General features: G+C 40.1%; 1 protein-coding gene across 1 annotated transcript in view; it reads left to right on the top strand.

The window, feature by feature from the left end:
• Positions 1 to 3,584: 3,584 nt before the first annotated feature.
• The window catches only part of LOC149078209 (carbohydrate sulfotransferase 1-like), a 52,661-nt gene continuing 29,508 nt past the window's right edge, over positions 3,585 to 26,737 (top strand). Inside the window, exon 1 of the mRNA XM_089241798.1 lies at positions 3,585 to 3,899. The gene's annotated coding sequence lies outside the window, so the exon portion shown is untranslated. The remainder of the gene's footprint in view (positions 3,900 to 26,737) is intronic.

Here is a 26,737-nt window from a genome sequence, read left to right as displayed (position 1 = left end):
TATCATTAACATAAAATATATATATGCAATCATTATCATTCACATAAAATATATATATTAGAATTCACATAATCCATTATAATTTTTTTGCCCAGAGAGGCATTAGTCGTAAAAGCGTGTAATGAAGAATAATGCAGCTTTTAACCAAGCTGTGAAAATGGTGAGCTATATCAAGTCTTGACTTTTGAAGTGCAGGATTTTTGAACAGTTATGTCGCGAAACGGATGCAGCTCATACCTTTTTGTTACTTCACACAGAAGTAAGGTGGTTATTGCGAGGTCGTTTATTGAACTGGTTTCTCGAACAATAGGTTTTTTAAGAATGAAAATCTAGACACATTTTATGAGCTGTTACTAACAAGGAAAGAGTCCAAAGGTGTCATCCTCAAAGAAATTGAAAAGATTTAAGTGAATTTCATCTCACACACAACCCAGAAACGCAAAAGAGTTAGCGGCAAAATGCAATTATTACTACAAAAAAATTATTTAAAAAATGGCTACTCATTTCTCAAAAATGAGAAGTGGTTGAAATTTTTCAGGCAGAGCCTCAAAAACATCACTTGGCCCGGGGGACCCTGATCTCAGGGTCTGTACAGACTCATGCGACACCCCCACTGGTCAGGACTTCATCTGCGGACCACCTACTCATCTTGAACCAGACTTGAAATTTCAGCTGATTAAACTTTTTCAGTGATTTTCTCTGAGACACAGGAGCCCAGAGCCTACAGCATAACGGGACCTCGAGTATAGTGATTTTCTGACATGAGCTACACGTGCGATTTTAACAGAGCATTTGTTAGATATTCAAATGGATAAGGCTGAGAACTGCCGCAGCCTAAACATTTTATTTCAAAAATTGTAGTACCAGATTTCAATATCACGTGGGGTAGGAGCCTGTGGGCTACACGAATTTTACCACTCCTTGGGAGTCATTCAAGTATTACGTCAGCATCAATGGGGGGAAGGGGGTTTTCGATTTGCTGACTGATGACAAGGGGCAGGGGGGGGGGTTGGATAATGCTTACGTCATCAACCACCCTTCATGAAAATATGAAATATTCTTAATGGCATCTTACTCGGTGCGCCAAAAACTAGAAAAACCTTTGGATAGTTTGTGGGCACTCTTGAAGTAACATTCTCCCCCCCCCCGCCCCCATTGAGCCACTTTAGTGATCTCTAAATGTTTCGCGGATCCAAGTGATCTGGAGATGTGTCCGGGCCGCTTAAGCGCTCTGGAACTGTGCCACGCATCACGGGGCGCGGTAGCCCGGTCGATAAGATGCTCGCCTAAAGTACCAAAGGATGTTTAGAGGTGTCGCGAGTTCGATACCCGGTTCATCCTTGTCAGAAAACTCCTGACACAGGGATACAACAAAAAACGGCGACTTGACCGCAGCAAAAAATTGCTACCGCAGGGAGTCCCCCATCGAGAGGGTTAGCACACCAACCTCTGGATGAGTATAAAAAACAAGCCTGCCGTTCGGAATCGGCAATAAATTGTAGGTCCCGGTCTCATTAGCCCTCGTGTGCGGAAAATGACATTGGTGCGACAAAAATTATCAATGAACCACGCATCACTCAAGTGATCCGTAATTATATGCCGCGGATCACACACACACTTAAATAATCTGACAATGTGCAGCGGGTAACTTGAGTGATGTAGAACCACACTGGGGGCCGCTTAAGTGCTCTAAAACTACGTTACGTGTCACTCAAGGGATCTCTAAATGTGTCACTGATCGCTTATGTTATGAGACTGTCTCCCGGGCCATTTAAGCGATCTGTAAATATGCCACTTACTTCATCATTACAAAATTAGGTTTGAGGAGGGAGGACCGCATCAGATAACCCCCCAGGGCCATATTTGGTCCGCTGGCCAAAGGCCTTTATGCGATTTACCATATGGCTCAGAGGGTGGATCGCAATGAATTTACTAAAGATAAATTTTGTGAGTTCATAGCATTGAAATAGCATTGGAATTAACAGAAATTGATTATAACAACATATAAAGGTATTTTCTTCCGAAATTTCAATAAAAAAAAAAAAATTTTTTTGCATCAAAAAAATAAACTTTTGATCGTCGGGTTGGGGGTGGGGGGCACGAACCCCCTCGTGTAGGTCTCCGAACCCACCAATATGAGTTAGGATTCAGGGGCAGAGCTGATGACGAAATTTTGCTGACAAGGGGGGAGGGGGTCAAAAATGGCTAAAAATTTGCTGACGTAATACTTGAACGACCCCTTGGTCAAATACTGAGGAAATGAAGCTTAGAGAAAGTCCCGTAAAATGAATTGGAAAACAGTGATTAGGTGTTTTTGTTTTGTATTATTATTATATATTATTTATATTTTTATTATATTTTATATAAGACTTTTAATTGCTCTCTATGTGCATTAAAAATATATGAAGTTTACTGGTGTTACCAAAAATGTCTCTATTTCAGGGTCTGCGCAGACTCGTGTAACACCCCCCACTGGCTGCCACCTCTCATTCCAGTCTAATTTTCTTGACAAATCTTTTCACGAATTCGCCAACCTGTGCTATAATCCCATAACCCACTTGGCCTCACCCACAGTTCTGCAAGTACACTTGCGTTTCTAAAATCATTCTTTTAGTCACTCATATGCTTTCATCCTGTTTTGGTCACTCACTTCACATACTTGCACACGCTCTAGGTCACTCACTGTCGATCTAGTCCAGTGATTCCCAACGTGGGCGGTAGGAGCTACGGGTATAACATAGGATTCTATGGGTCAGATTGCGTTGGGGGGGGCGATGGCAGAAAAAAATTTCTGAAGAAGGGGGCTACGGGACAAAAAAGGTTGGGAAACTATAATCCCTTGTTGTTTGGGCGGAGGCGGTTCATTGAGAGTTATACAAATTTCGCTGCCCTTCTCCCATTCCAATAATTTTCTTGGCCACACATTCCTCAAAGTTGCCGCCCCTAGGAATTTGCCACAGCCTGGCCCCTCCTTCGCAAATACACCACTCAGGAGGGGGCATATTTGCAGGGTTTTTTACACTCTTCTATACACGAGAGCCCCGAGGAATGACAGAATGGGCCCATGCGTCAAGACGATCGTAACACATACGTGTATTTATTTCATTTGCCATGTCCGTGGTTTTTAGAATTTGGTCCACAAAACGTGACAATATTGTTTGTCAGTGTTTCTCAAAGTATGCGTTGTGGCTCTGAAGTGGTTCTTTTATATACGGGGGAAAATATCTATCAAACTATTCTGGAAAGCCGTATGCGAACCGTGAATTGGGCAAGGGAGCCACTGGTTTTAAAGTCATTCAAATATATAAAATTGAATCTTTCCCCTTCTTGCCCTTTTCTGGAAATTTCTGCCCGCCTTTCGGGTTCGGAAGGTTGAGAAACGCAGAGCAGATTGAAGAGAATACAAAGATGAGAATTCCCTCCGCGTTCAGAGAAATGCTCGATATAGCTACCGCACAAAAAAGACGAAACTAAAATATCGCCAATCGTGTCAGTACAAAAAGAGTTTTCTTGGCGAGATCTGGCGGAAGAAGAAAAGTTGAGCAGACATTTAACACTATAACCCTAGTGAGTGCCGAAAAGCCAGCCTCTGTTCACGGGAATGATGATGCTGCGGCGGTATTGACGTGAAAAAAAAAAGTTTTGTTTTCTTTCCTGCCGCCGACCCCCACAAAGAATAAAAAGCATCTCCCCATCAGTCAGTCAGCTGTTGTCGGGCTCCCAAGAAAGTTGCGATGCGATTTCTCCCGACATCATCCATGGAATAACTTCATCATTTCCCAAATGATGTGCGCAAATCGCGCTGGGAGTTGTTGTTAATGTTAAAAAGATAGCATTGTGTTTTCTCAGAAGACCACAGACCGGATGTTCCCTCACGTGTTTGCGACTCCTCGATGGTGGTAAGACGCAAAGAATACTTTTTTCCTCCACAATTTTTTTCCTTTTACTCACTGGCGTGTATAGAGTTACAAGTTTTCCGATCCATATTCTCTCTAGTATGTAATAATTTTTTTTGTTCTTCTGATGTTAAGAAAAAAACGTATTTTCTCACGTACTCCATCGAACTCATTGCATTGTCTGTCACTGAACCGGTTATTGTCGTGATGACTGAAGTTTGAAGGGCGATATTATAGCTAATGTACAGTATTTCAAAATTGATTTTTAAGTATTGCCTTGGTGTAATCACGCACAACAAACTGAACGCTTCGTGATTGTCAGTCGAATCGTTTTGGGTAGTACATCTTTCAGGGCCCCTTATCCTATTGAGACCATTGCGGAGCCGGACTCCCATTTAAAAGACACACTCCGCAGAGAGCAGTCAGACCAACATGATACTGACAAAACATGAAAATGCAATCGTGTACCATCTTTACTTCAAAATATGGAAAACAGATGACACCAGCAAGAACACAAATCAAGCACAATTCTGACAACATAAATACGTTAGGGCCACACATATAACCTACTCCGAACACACATTCTGGAATGTTCCAATTCGTTTGAAATTTTGTAGAGCATAGGCGGAGATAGACTTGGAAGTCTGGGAGGGGTGGGGAGCACGGTCATTATTGCTGTGGGGGTGGGGGACGACGACAAATGCCGCCCCCCCCGTATCTCCAACCGTGTCGTAGAGGAATATGTACGAGGTGCATGTACGGTTTAGTAGTAGCAGAGCCCCCAGGCTGGAATTTTTGGCGGGCTCTCTATATGAATTTTATAATATGAAAACCACACACGAAATATAAGAATCACAACGGGCCCCCCAGGCCCTTGTGCGGGGGAGGGGGCGCATGCCCTGCACTGCACTGCACTGCACAGTAATGTTTCAACACAATAGTGGTTCTCACTTTCTACCCGCGGCTTTCTTTACATGTCAATGCTTACCCACGGCTCACTAGAACAATCTAAAAAGAGAGCCATTTCAATGCATTGTATAGCTAATCGCATCAATGCCAATAGCTTCGTGATGCCCTTGACAATTTGTCAGGAGCCGCGACACTTTGAGGAAACTGCAACAATCGTTGAAACGCAAAAGCCGAATGCGTCTCAAACTATACTCTTTAGTAAGAGCCCTGACAGAGACGTGGGTCCATGCTGATATGTTGGAGGGAAGCGATGTGTTATATGTACAGTGAATCCCGTTATAAAGTTTCAAAAAAACTGTCGTGAAAAACGTTGTGAGCGGGAAAACGCTTTTAATGGGAAATTTCGATGAGTATAGTTTGAGTTGGAACCACAAACATAAGTCGTTATAAACTAGAAAACGTTATTCTAATTAGGGACATTATAAGCGGTATCCACTGTATTAAAGATCACTGCTGTCACATATTGTACTTCCACAGGCCCATTTTTCTACATTAGTAGCTCTGGGGAAAGGGAATCCGCAGGGCCGGAGTAATCCATATGAAGGCCCTAAGCACTCAAGTGATTTTGGGTGCCCCCCCCCCCCGTCCCCTTTACTTTTAACCATAATGCATGGCCCGGGGCCCTATGACAATTATTGGATCTGTTTACAATTTTCGAGAATAAGTATGTAAATTGGTTTGCAGGTATTTTCAAGTGGGAGGGGAGTGCATAAAAAATCATTTTGCTGAACCCCTTCCCCTTAAAATTTTGAAGCCTGCAAATTGGTAGGCAGCTAGATGGCGGGGGTCTCAGAAAACGTTGTTTTGCCCCGGGCGGGGAGGGGGGGAAAGCCATGATGCTGTTGAGACGACTCTAGGCTTACTTTATAGAAATTCAGTGAAATGTCTGTACATAAACGGAGCATTAACACAAGTTCTTGTTCGCAATTAACTTAGTTTCTCTTCACACTCAAACCTCAACTAGAAATTAAAATTTACTGTCACTTGGGGATCTGTGTCAACAACCCCTATAAATAAGATCTTATCTATTGGGAGTGTTGTATGTGTCCACTTTGGCGCCCCACCCTCGTAATTTTTAACGGAAAAAGTAAACTCGGTGCCCTTCCTGGTACAGCACTGCGAGACACCGGGCATCCCCCCCCCCCCTAGTTGCAGCCTTGGTCAACCTTTCGATAAAAATCTTACACTGTTCGATCACGCGTGTTCTGAAATTTTAGGATTTCCCACCTGATGATTGATGGTGGAAAAAAAATGTATTTGATTATTTTTTTATGGTTCCCTTTTTCTGCCGATGCCCTAAGCACTTGGATCAGGGTTCGACTTTGACATGAGGGGGTTCCTGGGCAAAGCCGAAATCGGGAGACCTCTGCGACTATGGTGAAAGATGTTTGTTTAGTCTAGTATATTGCCCTCTGTGGAATGATGGAATGGTCTAAGGGGCAGTAGAAGCTATGGGCAGTGCCGTCTCATGCCCCCCCCCCCGGGTGCCTCAAGAGAAGAAGGGGCCTCTCAAAAATGAAATGTGGTTGAAATTTTCGAGAATTTGGCGGGTAGGGCCTCAGAAAATTTACTTGACCCGGGAGCCCGTGACGCTATTAAGCCAACCCATAAGCTATGGGCGATGGAGCAAAAAGTTTGGGAAACTGATTTTGTCAGTGAGTACATGTTTGAATGCTGGGGGGAGGGAGGGCAAAATCATGAGGTTCAAGGCAAATGCCCCACTTACTCCTGCTGAAATCGGGTCCTGTCATAGACGTAAGATTAACTTATGGTTATATTATATTTGGGTCCTGTGAGAGTAGATCAGTGTTTCTCAACAGTGGCCCTGACATCAGTCACAGCCGTGAGTGATTCGATTTATCGTTTTTCGCCATTAATTCCCCGTTTGGCCGGACCTTTCACTTTACAAAAAAGGAAATTTACTGATCCGCGATCTTCTAAAAGTTGAGAATAACTACTCTAGGTCACTCGTGCTTGCCAATGCTCTAGGTCAGCGGTTCTCAATTTTTTTGACTCGCGGGGTCCTTTTCAGTATATAATTTCTATGGCGGAGCCTTGTAGGTCTCGTATTTACTTATCTATCAAATTTACTGATTCATTTTATTTTTCTCGAGTCGCCGCGGAGCCCCTGGGAGGTGCACACGGAGCACCGGTTGAGACACGCTGCTCTAGGTCAATCTTTTGGTCGTACACGTTTGCAAACTTTCTTGGTCACTCGTTTGGTAACTCACTGACCTCGAACTAGTCCCTCGTTCTCTAGGCAGAGGCGGATTTATGGTTTTACTACCTGTAGGCTATTATAAATTTTGCGAAAACTCATTCCTTAAAATCGCCGCCCCGGGCTATAGCCAACACCTGCTACAGCAGAGCTGGTGTTGCCATAGTCCGCTAAGTTCCCCCACTAATTGGAAGGACATTGGATTTAGTCTCACAGCTTGAAACATTTTGAAGGGGTTGGAATACTCGGCAAAACCCGCCACAAACCGATTGATTAGTTTTCCAAAAGATGCAAAATCGGAATGCAAACTTTAATAATGGCATATCTGTGCAATGATTATGTACTTTCATGACTTTAAACGCTTCGTATATTAAGAGAGGGTATTTTTTCGGCCCGAAATGTACTGAGAAGTTGAATTTTCTAGGTGTTATGTGCCGAAATGAATATCTGGAAAGAAGTGATTTTGTCTCTTTTTTATAAGATTTTTTTCCTTTTATAAGGAACTAGCTATAATATCCGGTGCTGCCCGGGTTTTCTTGAATGAGGCTTTTTGGATCACGTGATATCTCCCTCTTTGTTTGAGGGACATGCAAGCCGTGTCCAAGTTAACCAATATGGCGACTTCCTGCGCGACTTCATGAAATAAACAAATCTAGATTTAAAGAAACGTAGAAATGAATATATATATATGTTTTCCCCTTTTTTTAAGGGTCGCTCAGTATTTCGACCCCCCCCTCCCCGAACTTCAAGTTATCCATCTGCCAGTTTCAGCTTCCAAAAATGCTTAAAGCTGTGGAATTTTTTCGATGTACTTTTTACGGGCCCATAATTAATTTTAAAGTATCTTACCCCACATGAATTTATGCAGTTGAATATCAAAAGACAATACGGAGGCATTAATTTTCATGCTTGAGAAGATATAGATAAAAAGTTGAAATCAATGTTATTGCATGAATATATCCAACTCAAAAGTAGGTCCGGCTAATTACTTCATATTTAATCTCCTGGGCTTCGTATAGCCTAAGCGAACTCAATATTTCAAAAATCGAGAATTCAATACAATTTTTAAAATTATTGATGTGGCAGGAAACTCACAGTAAAAATTTCCGCATTTATGCAGTAAAATCTGCAATTTTAACACTGATATCTATGAGGATCATCCTTTGCCCGACCTTCAAAGTGATGCTGATGATGATTCTGACGACTATTGAAAAAAGTGGCAAACCATTATAAAGGCATAGACTGTTATACATATACACTGGCAGCGTTAAAGCAGCGACAAACCATTGTAAAGGCATATACACGTCTGAAACGCATTGCTAATGAACCATGGTAACCAAAGTAAACGTTCGGAAAGTGATTGTTGAGGCCGAGAAACCATTGTTGCCCGACAGTTTTTTGCCCATTTGGGGCATTTGCCCTGCTCTGACAAACTTTTAAAGTAGCCTATCGTTCAAGTCGGGTCCCATTTGGTATATATGCAAAATTTGGCGACGATCGATCTAAAATTGTAGATTTGTATAGAGAACACACACACACACACACAAAATCAATTTTATATAGATTGAAAAGTGTCTGGTGTATTGGTTATCGCACTTGCCCGCTATGCAAGGGGATCCGGGTTCGATTCCCGGAGGAGGAGACAAAATCACTTTTCTTTCCAAATATTCGTTTCGGCATAACATCCAGAAAATTCAATTTCTCAGAACGCTTCCTATATTGTCGGAATTTTCGTTTATTTTCAAATAATAAACCATGCCAGTTATTATTAATACTATTTGTCCTATGACTGTCCGCAAAAGAGGGATTTTGTTGATTTTAACCCTAGATAAACTTATTCGAACACTATGAAGTGACGGTTATTCGGTCATCCCGGGCCGTCACTAAAAAATTTCTAATTCCAACGAGATGGAATCGGAGAAATTGATCGAAGCAGTTAAATTTAGTCTGAAGAGGAGATTGGTCAATATTTCCATCCTCTGGTTAATAAGTGTTTTCCCCCCTTGCATTCCTGGCTCATATCACGCCAGGCTGGCGCAAGATTCCTTATTACAGCGCCCGTCTCTTTTTTTCTCATTTCCTACTGTCCCACTACACCCAAGTAACGTCTTGCCTGCTTGACGTCTCTCTCTCTCCCCTCTCCATCTTTGTATTATATGTACCGTCGTTTTCCTCCTTCATGCAAATCTTGATTTATCACGTGATCATTTTTCTCGCCCTGCGTACCAGGTCAATGCCGCTTCTGCATGGTCTGTCACTGATTTTTCCCTCGGAAAAGTTCTTTCGCGTCTTCAGAATCTTTTGACATGAGTTTTGCTCCCCACCCGGTTGAATCCGGTTAAAATGAACTTGGAGAAGCAATACTTTTGAAATAATGGCAACCTTTCTTTTACCCATGGAGCCCCTTTGGAAAATTTTGTTGCCACTTGGAGGGGGACAACATCCCCACATAAACATCCAGGAAGCGGGTCCCTTTCTACTTATTGAATCAATTTCCAAATTAATTTATAGTCTGGCCGTAGTGTGTGTGGGGGGGGGGGAAACTGGGGTGGACCCTCTCCCCCCCCCCCCCACGAAATGCGAGAAAATGAATGATAAAAAGCATAGCTCCCGCTAAGCTCCCTAACCACTGGACTCGCCTGTCAATAAGATGCTCTCCGAGACCGTCTAGCTCTTTTGAAAGAGCTTAAACCATCCCAAGATGGTCTCTCTGCGCGGTTAGCGCGTGTGTGTGTGGTGAGCATTCCGTGAAGTTTGTTTCTGTGTAATGTTTGTTGTGTAGTGCTGCCATCAATTTTTCTCACTGTGCATGAAGTGTAATGATTGAATATTGTACCGTTGGAAGCATGTTGCTCTATGCGGCGAGACTTTTTAACGGAGCCATCCGCTCACATTTGTGCCTCGAAGTTGCGAACCACAGGAAACAAACTTCGGCCGATCACCAATGTGGCGACGATGGGGTTCGAACCCGGGTCGTCGCGATGCGAGACCGTCACTATGGCCACTCGACCGCCACAGCGACGGTCATTTCTGTCTGTCTGCCAATAATGAAGGCTACATACACTTTACAGAGTAATATTTAGCACATATAATAATGAAAATAAGTCAATTGTTGTCTTATCCAAAAAAGCTCACGGAACTCTGTTTAAGAATCGCTATGATATACAAAAGCCTTTCTAAAGTACCAAACAAACTCATAAGCTGAAATCCGGCAGTTAGTTTTTAGTCCTCCTGTGCGGTTTTGTTGGCATCGCGCTGGATTCATCTCGTGAGGATCCAAATTACCCTATTGGCGGCACAGAAGTTAGGCTGAAGTTAGTTTTCTGCAGTTTTTCTGAATCAAATCTTCAAGGTGCGGTTGCTAGTCGGTCTCCTATGTATTTGAAAAAGGCTTTCCGCGGAGAGTAGGCTGGCCTTCAACAGGATACCCATATAACGAAAATTCAGGCATTTGCCACTTCAAAATGTGGAAGGTGACAACACCACTAGAACACAAAACACGCACAACTATGACGACATAAATACAGGATGGGCAAAAAGTCCGTAGAAACTTTAAAAATTCATAAAAACCGGAAAAATAACCGAAATAAAAAATGGTTTGCAGGGTTAGTATCGCTGTCACGGAATTTTTTTGAGACAAAAAAAACTAAAAAAAGCCGGTAGGTGGCGCCGGTGCGAGTGACTTCGGTGGAAATATGCAAATGAGACAGTTATAAGAACTTGCGTTCTTAATCTATGATGAGTTCACTTATAAACCGCGTATGTGGACCTGCTGCACTCTACCGTTGCTGGATTTGTGACTCGTCTGCAATGTATTATACCCCGTGGTGGAAAGAGGGGGGGGGGGAAGAGACAAAACATATACCGTATATGTGCAGAAGTTGTACAATTTGAGAAGAAAAATTTTTGCGAAAAAGGTATGATGGAATTGTGCCACGAATGATTGCCCTGACCCTTGGCAATTAGAACTGTGATTGAGAAAAAAAGGGGAGTGAATTTGATAAGCCACGGCCACGAAAGGGGGGCTGAACCACCTGTTCGTTATTTTGCGGTTATAAACACCCGGAAAAAAATATGTGCCTTAGACGAGAGTTGCGTTCGGTCCAATCAGAATGGGTGAGCGATTAATCATGCACTTCGAATTGGACGGAATGAGGCGACAAGCAAAAATAAAGACACAAACGCCAATTTGTATTCCCCGTTTCTGCCGCTGATTTTGCAGGAAGTATCGCCTACTTGGTCAGACGCCATCCATCATGTCGGGGCGACAGAAAGCCATCCACTTTTATATAATTTAATATTCATTCCTCTCTATCCGCGGAATAAGCTGTTTATCTCTTCCTCCATTTACTTATTCGACGAAATACAACCATGGCTTTCAAGAATGTCTATACAGGCGTGAAAGAAAATGCCACCGCGATTCCGTCTTTATCTGCGTGCATTTCCAAGTACATAGTACGGCTTCATTTTGTCCTCGATACGCTGAATAATATTTCTGTGGAAAAATAGTTCCGTCATTTGAAAACAAGCGCGTACTTCCGAGATCGATCGATTCGGAATCTTGTTCAGTGGAATTGAATAAGAAAAGACCGCGGATTCCTTTAAGATTGCGCTTTATCATTGTCCCCGCAGCTTGTGATGATATCGAGGGTGAATCTCGTTTTCTCACGGTGCACGTGGCGACGTTTTTAGAGCTAAAATAAATCTGTGAATGATTTTTCCGTGCATGTTTGTATTTTCGGTTTAAAGTCTGGTCGTGACGTTCTGTGCTCTTAAGCATCTGGGCACGACGTCGATTACACGGCGATTGACCGCCGACTCCTACACAGGGAGTTCTATGACAATTCTATTTTAGATCTTCTCTTTTGGGAAAAAGACTTATAATTATCCTTTTGTATTTGTGTCTATCTTTAGCGGTGCGCGAAAACTTGATTCCACGGCGGAATTCCGACATGGCGATCCTGTCAATCAAACGCTATCGTGAAAAAAAAAACGTGTTTTTTTTTGTTTTCCACGTGACTTAGCTCAGTTATTGTAGGATTATCAAACGTATTTCGTACGCACAGTCCGTATTTTGAAGATCCTGTGTGTGTCATACATCACATATATAAAATTGATTTTCTGTCTGTGTGTGTTGTTCTCTATACAAATCTACAATTTTAGATCGATCGTCGCCAAATTTTACATATGTACCAAATGGGACCCGACTTGAACGATAGGCTACTTTAAAAGTTTGTCAGAGCAGGGCAAATGCCCCAAATGGGCAAAAAACTGTCGGGCAACAATGGTTTCTCGGCCTCAACAATCACTTTCCGAACGTTTACTTTGGTTACCATGGTTCATTAGCAATGCGTTTCAGACGTGTATATGCCTTTACAATGGTTTGTCGCTGCTTTAACGCTGCCAGTGTATATGTATAACAGTCTATGCCTTTATAATGGTTTGCCACTTTTTTCAATAGTCGTCAGAATCATCATCAGCATCACTTTGAAGGTCGGGCAAAGTATGATCCTCATAGATATCAGTGTTAAAATTGCAGATTTTACTGCATAAATGCGGAAATTTTTACTGTGAGTTTCCTGCCACATCAATAATTTTAAAAATTGTATTGAATTCTCGATTTTTGAAATATTGAGTTCGCTTAGGCTATACGAAGCCCAGGAGATTAAATATGAAGTAATTAGCCGGACCTACTTTTGAGTTGGATATATTCATGCAATAACATTGATTTCACTTTTTATTTATATCTTCTCAAGCATGAAAATTAATGTCTCCGTATTGTCTTTTGATATTCAAACTGCATAAATTCATGTGGGGGTTAGGATATTTTAAAATTAATTATGGGCCCGTAATAAGTACATCGAAAAAATTCCACAGCTTTAATTAAGCATTTTTGGAAGCTGAAACTGGCAGATGGATAACTTGAAGTTCGGGGGGGGGGGGGTCGAAATACTGAGCGACCCTTAAAAAAGGGGGAAAACATATATATATTCATTTCTACGTTTCTTTAAATCTAGATTTGTTTATTTCATGAAGTCGCGCAGGAAGTCGCCATATTGGTTAACTTGGACACGGCTTGCATGTCCCTCAAACAAAGAGGGAGATATCACGTGATCCAAAAAGCCTCATTCGAGAAATCCCGGGCAGCGCCGGGTATTATAGCTAGTACTTCTATAAGATTGATTTTCCCATCTGTCTTTGTGTATATCAAATAAACCATATAATCTTTGATCCGATTTCAGCCGAACTTTGTCATGATCTGACTATAATACTAACATACGACTGTGTATAATTTCATATTTTATAGTCTGAATGAAATCGTTGAAAACAGCTGTCCGACAGCAAGTTTCTCTGCTTCAACAATGACTTTTGGAGTGTTTGCTTTCACTCCAAAATGGTTCCAAACAATGCATTTCTAACCAGGGCCATAACTACTCTGCAACAACCGCGGCAATGCCCCCCACAAGGTTGTTCAACCTTTAAAAGAGTGCGGCCACTTCATTGGTCGGAGAACGTGGCAAGGTTCACTTAAGTGATTTGGAACTGGGCCAAACGGTATTCAAGTGATATGCAAATGTGCCGCGGGTAGCTTGAGTTCTCTGGAAGTGTGCCACGGGTCACTCAAGTGATCTGCAAATGTGCAGCGGGTTATGTAAGTGATCTTGGAAACGTGCCGCGAGCTGTTTGAGTGATCTGGAACTCTTCCGTGGGTCGTTTGATAGTATTTTTTTTAATCTGTAAATGTGCCGCGAGTCACTAAAGGGATATGTGAATATGTCGCGGGTCACTTAAGTGATGTAGAACAGCATCGTTGATCACTTAAGTGATGTAGAACAGCATCGTTGATCACTTAAGTGATCTGTAAATATTCCGTGGGATCTGGAACTGCTTCGCATATTACTCAAGTGACATGTAAATGTGCCGCGGGTCACTAAAGTATATCTGGCAATATGTCACAGAATACTCAAGTGACGTGGAACCGCAAAGCAGGTCACTGAAATGTATGTGTGATCTGTTCGTGTGCCGCTCAGTTCATTTTTACAAAATAAGATTTGAGGTTGCGGACGACATCAGATGACTGAGGGCCGTAGGTTGAGCATGTACACCCTAAAGTAACTAATACCGAGTCCCGTTTCTATGTAGGAGTCTGTCCAGACTTTCCTTGTAGGGCCCTGTTTTTGTGAAAAGGGTCATCAATTTTATGTGAAATTAGTAATTTCATGAGAAGCGAAATCTAGTTAATTTAAATGAAATGCCAAACGTATGGTTTCGTTAATTTGTATTTTGTGGAGGATTCGTTTTTTTCAGATCCGGAATTTTGTGAATGGTTCCGGACCCAAATTTTGGCTGGACAAACCCCTGATATCGGACTTCTGGAAACCTTAAGGCCCCCACCTCCATTGTTTTCTTTCTGTCGGCTACTACTTTTACCTTTTCGTTTTTTTCGTTGATCTACTTCAAAGTTGTGTGGTCAATTTTTAGTCACTCCCTTCGCCATTATTTTCAAATGAGAAAAAAAAAATTGTACGGCGAAAACCTACAAAAGAAAGTGACATTGCCTCGAACTAGCGGCCTTTTGTTTTGATCATGGTAATTGCAGGTAACTAACTAAACCTGTTTGTAACTGACTCTACCAGCCAATCATCCTAGATTCCCGCTTTCGTCTCGAAGAAATATGGTCAGTCAATGGTTCTCTGCATTTAAGGAGTTAAATCAGTTAACCCTAATTATGGTCAAGTGCAATTTACAACGTCTGCCTGGACGTTGGTTTCGCGATTTGAGTGAATCTTTCCAAAAATATATATGCAGGCATGAATTTTTTGAACAGCTGCGTGTCTCACTGAGATCGAGAGATTCTGATGACCGCACGCGTTACATAAAATCAGATAAATGATTGCGATTAGGTCTGGTATGCTAATTTTAAGCACAGTTGTGTTTTTCATCTTTCGGAGATGTGAATGTTTACGGCAGGAGATTCTGTTTATTATGATAATTAGGGCACAAAAGCTTTACGTAGGATCTTAGAAAAACGATGTGACCCATCCGAGAATCGCTCGCATAGGTCCTTGTACTGGGACTTGAAAAATCAAACGGCGACTAAAAAATTGTGGATGCTTTGTGAAGATTCTACGAGCTCCATGAAGGATTGTGAGGATTCTTCGAGCTCTGTGTAGGCTCATGTAGATTCTGGAAGTTTTTTTGTAGTTTCGTGAAGATTCTGGAAAGTTCTTCAAGAAGAGCTCTGTGAAGATTGTGAGCTCAGTTGAGAGTTGCGAAGATTCTGGTAGCTCTGTAGAGGCTCTTGTAGATTCTAGAAGCAGCTACAGTAATTTTTTGAAGAAAAAATCACTGATGTGTACATAAGTGTTGGGCGAGAATAACAGCTGTTTAGATCAGTACAAGACTTGAGCAGCGCTTCCGTATGTTGTAGCATTTCTAGCAGGTTCTTCGTTGCTAATTTAAATTGCATGCGAGGAGACGAGACTTTAAATTGAGAAGAAAGGATATCCATCCACCCCTTTCGCCGTTGTTTACCCAGGCGGTTTGAGATTAAGTTAGTCCTTTTGTAAATACCTTTTTTACATAGTTAAGATCTACCAGAAAATTAAGACGACAGCTGTGTGCTCGGTCGCTTTAAAAAAAAGGAAAGAAAAAAGAATTACTTATTTCCCCCCCCCCCTTTTTGTTCTTTACAAGTTGGATAATATCGGGCAATGCGCGCATCTACTTACAGCGGTCCGCCACTTCACGGGAAATAGGAAATGTTAAATACGCATTTCGAGCGTTTTCTCCTGATTTCGGAGGAATGTCAATTTCCTGTTTTCGCATACGTAACGCTGCCTTGTTCACACAAATTGAACTGACGAGATTGTGGTTTTCCATTAGTATTAATATTAATAGAGGAAATCGATTTGAATTTTTGTTCGAATGGGAGTTTTGAAACTTGTAGTAGCCCCTAAGGCGCGGGTTTCCAACTGGGATTACGCATGATCAAACGCCACGGAATCCTTAAAAAAACCCGGAACCGGGAGAGCTATCAAAGACTTTCTTGTTACTGATACTCGTGTAGCTGTTCTTTGTGTTGAGTTTTAATGATAGTGTCGTTAAAAAAAATCCAGACCATTTGGAGGACTAACCTAGTGAGTGTGGAAGCATGAGAGGTGACCAAAAGAATGACCTGGTGAGCGAGGGACGAAAATAACGACTGACATTAAAAACACGTGAACGACCGAAAAAGTTACTAACACACAGGCATATTTAAGGTGTGGAGCGGGGGGATAGATAGTTCAGGGTGGTTATTCGGGGAAATGAGTAATCAAGAAAACTAGACTAGGAATGGGAACTAGAATTAACGAATGGGTGAAGGGTGGCAAAACTTGTAGAGCCCACTGGCTACAAAACTACAAATCCGCCTTCGGAGGGGACCTGGGCAAAGTCCTCATCGGAGGCCCTAAAATTTGTATGGCCTTTTTCAATTATCAAATTTTTCCGCGCAGAAATTTGAACATTTGTCCAAACGGCACCTGTTATTTATCATAGCACCTGATCTTATTATCGTGGAGTGCCCCTATGCATCCGCGAAAGCCTTCCTGGCCGCACTTGGCGGGTCCATGCGTTGAGGGCCTTATTTAATAATCGGGCAGTATCTTCCTTCAATTCGGAAACAAACGAAATGGTTGAAATAACACTCAATGCCTGATAATAAATAAATACCCCGTTGAAAAACACCTTTATAAAAGTATGCATATCAAAACCGCGGTTCTATTTTGGTTGTAAAACAATTGTTGTTCATTGTTGGTGTAGTGGCGCCATCTGTTTCGTAAACATATGTAAGGAACATGGCCAAAGATGCGTCCTCATGGTCAAGTTTAGTAATTTAACTCTACGTCAACGCTTTCTCTCGTAAATAATATGTAGTATGTATAGAATATCGTTACTGTCATCATTACACATTGCTGTCATCTGTGAAAAATGCTTAACATCAGCCTGCTTATAACCCATTTGCATCATTCGAAAAAGTGGAAAATTTGCCCATATCACCAAAATTTTTTTATTGTATAAAGTTAGAAATATTTCAAAATGAAAAAAGCGAAAAACAAAATGGCGTACACAAAGAATTTATAATGTTACTTAGGTCGATGAAGATGCCGCTGTGGTGGCCGAGTGGTTATAGTGACGGACTCGCGATGCGAGGATCCGGGTTCGAACCCCACAGTGGTAGTCGGCTGAAGTTGGTTTTCTGTGGTTCCCAACTTCAAGGCGCGAATGCGAGCCGATCTCCCCGTTAAAAAGTCTCGCCACAGAGAGCAACGTTACAAATATTCAATCATTACACTTCACTCACAATTTGAAGTATAGATGGTAGCACTGAAATATCATACACAACACTAGCTACACACTCAGACTGTTAGGTGTACACACTCAATTTGTTCCAGACTCTGCCACGAAGCTGGGCTGGAAGAGATCTCGGCAACGGGATAAGTCCGGTGGCAGAGACCCTGGCGTTCATTCATTCAGGTCAATGAAGATATACATTGAAAATAATTTGAAAAATTAAATTTAATAGTTTTATACAGTACTAGCTATACAAAAAACGGTTGGGCAACAATGGTTTTTGGGCCTCAACAATCACTTTCGGAACGTTTACTTTGGTTACCGTGGTTCCCTAGCAATGCGTTCAAGACGTGTATATGCCTTTACAATGGTTTGTCATTTCTTCAACGTTGTCAGTATATGTATAATATTTATGCCTTTATAATGGTTGGTCACATTTTCGATCCTCCCAGTAACGAGGCTTAATTCAATAGACTTCATAATCATCATCAGTATCGCTTTGAGGGTCAGAAAAGGGTAATCCTTATAGAAATCAGTGTTAAAATTGCCGATTTTACTGTAGAAATGTGGAAATTTGTCGGGGTTTTCCGCCACACATCAATAATTTTAAAAAATTGTATTGAATTCTCGATTTTTGAAATATTGAGGTCGCTTAGAGATATACGAAGCCCATCAGATTAAATATGAAGTAATTAGTCCCGGACCTACTTTTGAGTTGAGATCCATGCAATAACATTAATTTCAACTTTTTATTTATATCTTCTCAAGTATGAAAATTAATGTCTCCTTATTGTCCAACTGCATAAATTCATATAGTTTAGATTGTTTTAAAATTAATTATGGGCTCATAAAGTACATCGAAGAAATTCCAGTTTTAATATTTTTCGAAGCAGAAACCGGCAGATGAATAACTAGAACTTCAGGGGAGGGGGGGGGATTGAAATACTTGGCACCCCTTGAAAAAGAAAAAAAAAATATAATCATTTCTACGTTTCTTTAAATCTAGATTTGTTTATTTCATGAGTCGCGCAGTACGTCGCCATAATTGGTTCAACTTGGACACGGTTTGCATGTCCCTCAAAGAAAGAGGGAGATATCACGTGGTCCAAAAGACCTCATTGAAGAAAACCCGGGCAACGCCGGGTATTATAGCTAGTTACTTCATATTTAATCTCCTGGGCTTCGTATATCTCTAAGCGAAATCAATATTTCAAAAATCGAGAATTCAATACAATTTTTAAAATTATTGATGTGGCAGGAAACTCCCAGTAAAAATTTCCGCATTTATGCAGCAAAATCTGCAATTTTAACACTGATATCTATGAGGATCATCCTTTGCCTGACCTTCAAAGTGATGATGATGATTCTGACGGCTATTGAAAAAAGTGGCAAACCATTATAAAGGCATAGACTGTTACACATATACACTGGCAGCGTTAAAGAAGCGACAAACCATTGTAACGGCATATACACGTCTGAAACGCATTGCTAAGGAACCATGGTAACCAAAGTAAACGTTCGGAAAGTGATTGTTGAGGCCGAGAAACCATTGTTGCCCGACAATTTTTTGCCCATTTGGGGCATTTGCCCTGCTCTGACAAACTTTTAAAGTAGCCTATCGTTCAAGTCGGGTCCCATTTGGTATATATGCAAAATTTGGCGACGATCGATCTAAAATTGTAGATTTGTATAGAGAACACACACACACAAAATCAATTTTATATTTTATACTGGTAATACCCGGCGCTGCCCGGGTTTTCTTCCATGAGGCTATTTGGATCACGTGATATCTCCCTCTTTCTTTGAGGGACATGCAAACCGTGTCTAAGTTAACCAATATGACGACTTCCTGATAGACTTCATGAAATAAACAAATCTAGATTTAAAGAAACATAGAAACGAATATATTTTTTTTTCCTTTTTTTAAGGGGCGCTAGGTATTTCGATCCCCCCCCCCCTTGAACTTTAATTTATCCATCTGCCTGTTTCAGCTTTCAAAAATGCTTAATTGAAGCTGTGGAATTTCTTCGATGTACTTTACGGGCCCATAATTCATTTTAAAACATCCTAAACTATGAATTAATGCAGTTGAATATCAAAAGACAATACGGAGACATTATTTTTATGCTTGAGAAGATATAAATAAAAAGTTGAAATCAATGTTATTGCCTGGATATCCAACTGGAAGGTAGGTCCGGCTAATTACTTCATATTTAATCTCCTGGGCTTCGTATATCTCTAAGCGAACTGAATATTTCAAAAATCGAGAATTCAATACAATTTTTAAAATTATTGATGGGGCGGAAAATCCCACTAAATTGCCGCATTTCTACAGTAAAATCGACAATTTTAGCACTGATTTCTATGAGGATCACCCTTTCCCTGACTCTCAAAGCGATGCTGATGATGATTATGACGTCTATTCAAAAAGCCTCATTACTGAGAGTATATTGAAAATGTGGCAAACCATTATAAAGGCATAAACTATTATACATATACTAACAGGATTAAAGAAGTGACAAACCGTTGTAAAGGCATATACACGTCTGAAACTCATCGCTAGGGAACCACGGTAACCAAAGTAAACGTTCGGAAAGTGATTGTTGAGGCCCAAAAACCATTGTTGCCGGACAGTTTTTTGCCCATTTGGGGCATTTGCCCTGGGCTGACGAAATTTTAAAGTAGCCTATCGTTCAAGTCGGGTCCCATTTGGTATATATGCAAAATTTGGCGACGATCGATCTAAAATTGTAGATTTGTATAGAGAACATACATACACACACACACACACACACACAGAGAAAATCAATTTTATATATATAGATATATATAGATGATATTACTCTAGTGTTTTGTTCTTATGCATAAAAAACTAGCACGCATATACGCGCTTATGATGCAGATGGGTTAAAAAGACCCGCTGAGCTGAATAAAAACTTTGGTACCAAGGAACCCTTTTTCTCCCAAAGGAGGAGGGGGGGGGGGCTTTGCTTTATTTCACCTGCTCAGAACTGTTGCTTCCCTGCGTACAGAATTTCCATATCTGTGAGGAATGACAAAATAACATACTACCTTATACAATAAAGGCAATTTTTTTCTACGCAGAAAAATAATTCCTTGTATACGGATGCATTCTCAGACTCCAAACGTCCATATTTTGTAAACTTTATTCACCATGAAAAAAAAGTTGCCGTTGTTAGTCTATAGCCAATAAACGGGTAAAAATGAAATTTTATCAGCAAAAAATATGGCTTCGCGGCGAACTGAAGATATTGATTTGTGGGCCTATTTATGCTTTGAAGTGGCACTTTCATATGAAAAAATATCTACCGAACTATTCTAAGGAGCCGCAGATGATCAATGAAGTTGACAAATGAGCCGCGCGTGACAAACGTTATATGCATGTAAAAACATCTTTGAACTAGAATTCCTACTCTTCCTACCTAGGGGCCGTTCAAGTATTACGTCAGCAAATTTTTAGCCATTTTTGCCCCCCCCCCCCCCGTTCAGCAATCGTCCACTTGCGGCCCTGAATATAACCTTCAAGAGATGGAAGCTTACGGAAGCTTAGCGCTTGGCTATAGATAGATCGAAGTAGTGCTTGGGGTTGAAAGTAAGAAAACCCAGGGGTTACGCAGATGAAATTCATTCATAGAAATTTTTTTCGCTATAAATTTAATAAAAATGAGAGAGGGTTTTTCTCTTCTAGATGGAGTGGTGGCCCCTCCATCTTCTGCTATACTTCTGTATTTATACGCAGATTTTGGTGATGGTTTTTTTTACCGATTCGAATATAACTAGGGTTTGACTTCCTACTTTTCTCTTAGGAAGCCGATAATATTCATATTTCAGTCCTAAACATAGAAAATCGTTTATATGATCAGGAAAACGATTTTTCAATGTAAGAGATTACGGAATCTATCAAATATCCAGTTATAAACATTCCTTCCACTGATTATTACGTATCTTATCGGAGAACTGACTGTTGTAGGACCTAATTTCAGAATTAATTCGCTCTTTAAATAACAGCGATAAGAGATGCACAGACAGCGTCATGGCAGAGAAAAAAAAATGAAGATAACGGGAATTATGGGTGCTTATTCTACTTGGAGATGCGATACTCGAGGTTCAAAAGCGTTCCTTTCGATGTTTTGTTAATTGCCACGACCTTCATGAATATTGTTTTCATTTGATTAGTATTTAAAACGGGCCTCCAATCATGACAATCGGAAACACATTTTCGACGTAAATACTCGAATATCTCGACGTAATTTTATTCGAAGATACACGTGCCCACATCGTGATGCATTTGCATAATTTCAAGGCTTGAAAAATCTAGTGTTCGCTAAACTTTTTAGAAATCTGGTATTTTTTCCCCCTTGAAAACAACGGTAATTGTGGTAGTTCGCACAATCGCTGCTCATTTTGCTGAATTCTTTCCAAATTATCTTTTTGGTTGCAGTAAAACTTCTATTAATCGTAACTCGTTTAACCGTCGGTTTCTGTCTGAAAAAATGCGTGAGTACCAAAAAACATACATCTATAAAATTGCCCACGGATTATTTTTACACCCTTCTGTATAAAGTTGGAAGTGACTAATCGTCGGTGGCAGAGGAGTTGAGCTCATCACTAACCAGTCGCTATAATGTTTCACACTTATCTCAGTCGTAACAGAGTAGCTTGCGTGTTCGAATCAATGTTTCGTTTTATTTGGAATGTGACAAAATGGATAGGGGATTTTAAAATTTCGAACTATGATGAAATTGTTTCTTGTGTGACTACCATTGAAGAAGAAATTGATGATGAAGGATTAGTTCTTTAACCAAAAACGTACGACTAGCCACTCAGAAGCAGAAACAATGCAATCAAAGTGCATCGACTTGTTAGAAATGCAAGAGGCGGCAAATGCAACAGGGATCCTACTTCTGCGTTAAGATACGGAACATCGCCGAGCAGAGTCCTCGAAGACGGAGGAGGAGATGAAAGATTATTTTAAAGCACTGTAACCGTAGGTTTATAATATTGCATTTCTGTACATTACTGCTCTTATATTGAAGCTTATATTGATCGTTTTGTAAAATAAAATATGTATTATTCACTTTTAAAGCATTTTATTCTCATTTTCGTCCTAAGTACGCAGTGAAATCACGTTACTGCACATATGTATTAAGAGATTTCTGTTATCCGTCCAGACGGTGACGGTTAATCGAAGTTTTACTGTATTTTCATTAGTGCGTTTGCTTATTGGTTTGCTTCTTTCAGACATTTAGAATAAGTTTTGCATTTGCTTATTAGGTAACTTCCACTATAAGAATATTTTTTTTTGGACTCATTTCATTTGAATCACGCACGTTAACTTTTATTGGGTTGATTGAAAGCCAACCTGAGACAAATAATTTCAATTATCTTCTGAACGTTTCAATAATTTTTAATTATATTTTTTCAATCAGAATTAGGTGCGGATTTTAAAAGCCTCTGACTTCGTTATTAACAAAAACACGGGGAGCAAATATATGCGTACTTGTAGTTTACTCAATCAAGCCTCTTACATGTGGACACTCATTTTGCAAGTGTCTGTCTTTAGGAAAAGTATGAGAAGTGATATATTCCAAGTTTCTTTGTCTTTTTCGAGAATGGCTCTTGCACGTTGCAATCGCACAAGAACTCGTATTTGTTTATCACTGATTTACACGAGAATCGCAATAAAATACTATAAAAATACCCCCCATAACGACATGACTAAATTGAAACAGTAAAATTAGCAATTAAAATTGAAAGTAATCCTTTTCATTACAGTACGTTTTGTAAGCTGATGTTAGCGAGAAAAAAAAGTAGCAGGGCCGTGACGTCACAGCAGCTCCGAAATCACGCCCACTTAGCCAACGCTAGCGCAACATCAAAGATGGAAAGGGTCCCTACTGTTATAGCCCTGAGGCAAAATAAAGGGGAAAATCGCCATTCTGCCTTCGTCTTTTAAATTTCGCCATATTGTTTCTCTCCGTCGCTCATTTTGGCCAATTAAGGGAAGCTAAATTTCTTTATTCGTACACATGTAAGGTTTGCCAATATGCTTCCGGGACCTATCGACTTATTTTCATGTTGATAGACATAAATCTCAAAAATTTTGTGTTGTGTCCTCAGACTCCAATTTTACTAATCACGCATAGAAAAAATTTTAAGCGCAATTTTTTTTATCTACCTGGTGGTCGGAAAACCCTACGAGTAAATTTTTTTTCAGGAATGTCTCATCTACAATCAGCGACGGATTTTTCCGCGTAAAGAGTGAAATAACTAACCTACAGAAATAAAATTTGTTGATGAACCCTGTTCTATTCTGTGCTGAATGAGCAGTAATTTCGCTATTTATGAAGAAAAAAAACGCGGGTAAATGGCTAATGGGGCAGCTCTAATTGCTGGATTATTTGATTACCCCCTCCTCCCCTGTCGTTCATTGCTCTTAAATCTGTAGGATTATGTAGGTACTAATTAAAGATCAAGGATGCATTTCTTTTATTTGATTATATCGTTTATATAAAGTACGACCCGCTTCGATGTTTCGTGAAAAAGTGAGTATAAAATGAGATTGTGTACGCTTTTTTATTGATCAGTCGATATAAAATACGACAAATAAACGAGAATCATTCGCAACTCGAGATAGCTCCACAGATTATTATCCCTACCGACCCCGCGTCTGGTAATCGTGGCCCTGGAATTAGCAACCTAATCCTGACGGTCTAGTAACATTTTATTTTTGGCTTGAAATCCATTTAACTTAAATAATAATGCAGTTATTATACATTGTAATTAAAATAATAGACGGATTAAGTACAATCAATTTTTCAGCTATTTTTTGGGCCCTTAGTTTTTAGTTATTTGTAGTTTTTTTTCCATTAAAATTATGTCTTTTTTTGTGCCTATTTTATTCATTTTTAGTGCCTTTTTGCCTGCCTATTTCGACCATCTTTAGTGCCTAAACTTCCGGGCTCTAGTCATTACAAGCGAGGCTGACGTACTTATTTTTTGGATCAAAAATGTAATCAGATGAAATCAAATATAATGTAAATAAAGTGTTCATTGACCATAACTGATCTAGAACAGTACGGTGAATTGGGGTCATAAATACGAGGCATCACCAATTTTTGCTAAAAATATAACCGATTGTAGGTAGAATTATCGAAAATTGGGAAAAATGGGGAATTTTCTTAAAAAGACATGCCATAAAAACAAAAGAAAGAGTGACAAAAAAATGAATCGTTGTAACCGAGGGCGTTGAATTTCTTCGACGTTGTAAGCAACGTTCATGAAAATTCTTCTGTATGGGAATTAGTCATTCCGCCAAGAATTGTTGTTATAGAAAAATTGTCATTAAAACCGCGATCGTTATAAATAGGTCTGACTGGGAAAAATAAATTCAGGAAATTAAAATAAAATACAGGGGATCCCGCTTATAACGTTTCAAAAAACCGCCATGAGAAAACGTTGTAAGCGGGAAAACGCTTTTAACGGGAAATCTTAATGAGAATCACCTAGACCCCCCCAAAATTATTTGCATCAAGCGCGAAAACGTTATAAATGGGGACGTTATGACCGGGATCGACTGTACACGAAAATTCATTCGATAAAAAAAAAGGGTACGAGGAGGGAAAAACTGACGACAAAATGGAAACGCGTTTACACGCACCCTTTTATCGTAGGATTTCACGGAAACTATTGCTCGGCCACCAGATTTTTTGACGCGACCTTGAACCACTTGACCTTCGATTTTTTCCGTCTACACGACACCATCTTATCGCAGACACTCCCTCTTTTCCCCAAAACGGACGACAAAACGGTGCGTGTAAACCGGCCTTTAGCCAACGCTAGCGCAACATCAAAGATGGAAAGGGTCCCTACTGTTATAGCCCTGAGGCAAAATAAAGGGGAAAATCGCCATTCTGCCTTCGTCTTTTAAATTTCGCCATATTGTTTCTCTCCGTCGCTCATTTTGGCCAATTAAGGGAAGCTAAATTTCTTTATTCGTACACATGTAAGGTTTGCCAATATGCTTCCGGGACCTATCGACTTATTTTCATGTTGATAGACATAAATCTCAAAAATTTTGTGTTGTGTCCTCAGACTCCAATTTTACTAATCACGCATAGAAAAAATTTTAAGCGCAATTTTTTTTATCTACCTGGTGGTCGGAAAACCCTACGAGTAAATTTTTTTTCAGGAATGTCTCATCTACAATCAGCGACGGATTTTTCCGCGTAAAGAGTGAAATAACTAACCTACAGAAATAAAATTTGTTGATGAACCCTGTTCTATTCTGTGCTGAATGAGCAGTAATTTCGCTATTTATGAAGAAAAAAAACGCGGGTAAATGGCTAATGGGGCAGCTCTAATTGCTGGATTATTTGATTACCCCCTCCTCCCCTGTCGTTCATTGCTCTTAAATCTGTAGGATTATGTAGGTACTAATTAAAGATCAAGGATGCATTTCTTTTATTTGATTATATCGTTTATATAAAGTACGACCCGCTTCGATGTTTCGTGAAAAAGTGAGTATAAAATGAGATTGTGTACGCTTTTTTATTGATCAGTCGATATTATATAGTGTGTGATTATTCGTGAAGCGATTCGTGAGTATATCTATAGATTAAATTCTTCGCCATTTACTTTTTTTTTGATATTTTAATCATTTTGAACATATTGGATATTCGGATAAGAAAGGTCACTTATTTGACTTGTTTACGGGATTATTTTCTCGAATAAAAAGTGATCGCGATGTTATTCGATGCGAAAACGTATGCGGTTAGCAGCTAAAAATACTCTGGAAATTTGAAATGAAAATACCGTAAAATTTTGGAGTTTGAATTTATTGAAACGATTTTGTTTTTTTAAATATAAAAAAGTACCGTAGCAAATTCGTAAAACGTATCCGAATTGTACATACCTTGCTTAAATCATTGAAACAATTTTTAATGTGATTACGTCATCATGTGAATCTTGTATAAAACAAGGGCAATGAAGCATACTCGAATTGAATCCCATCGGTTCTCTTACTAATCGGTTGTTTATATAAGGCTGGTCGTCCATTGGAAGCTACCACGAGTGAAAAGAAGTCGCGGAAAAAGTTCACTATAGTAGTCTAGCGCGACTTGTTTTCACTCGTTGTAGCTTCCAGTGGATGATTAGCCTATGTGATTGTCAAACTGCGACTCGTACTTCTCTAAAAAGGCACTACTTTTCCCAAGGAAGCGTGAGCACTTCCGAATTTTTAAAATTACTCCGTAATGATCTATTTTTAAACACCGCGTACAGTACATGAAAACAGGGT

This window comes from Pholcus phalangioides, unplaced genomic scaffold (genome assembly GCF_987345545.1).
Source record: "Pholcus phalangioides strain wild (caught in Gottingen) unplaced genomic scaffold, Ppha-v1.0 ptg000014l_1, whole genome shotgun sequence".
Taxonomy (NCBI): Eukaryota; Metazoa; Arthropoda; class Arachnida; order Araneae; family Pholcidae; genus Pholcus; species Pholcus phalangioides.
This window is presented reverse-complemented; position numbering and strand designations above follow the sequence as displayed.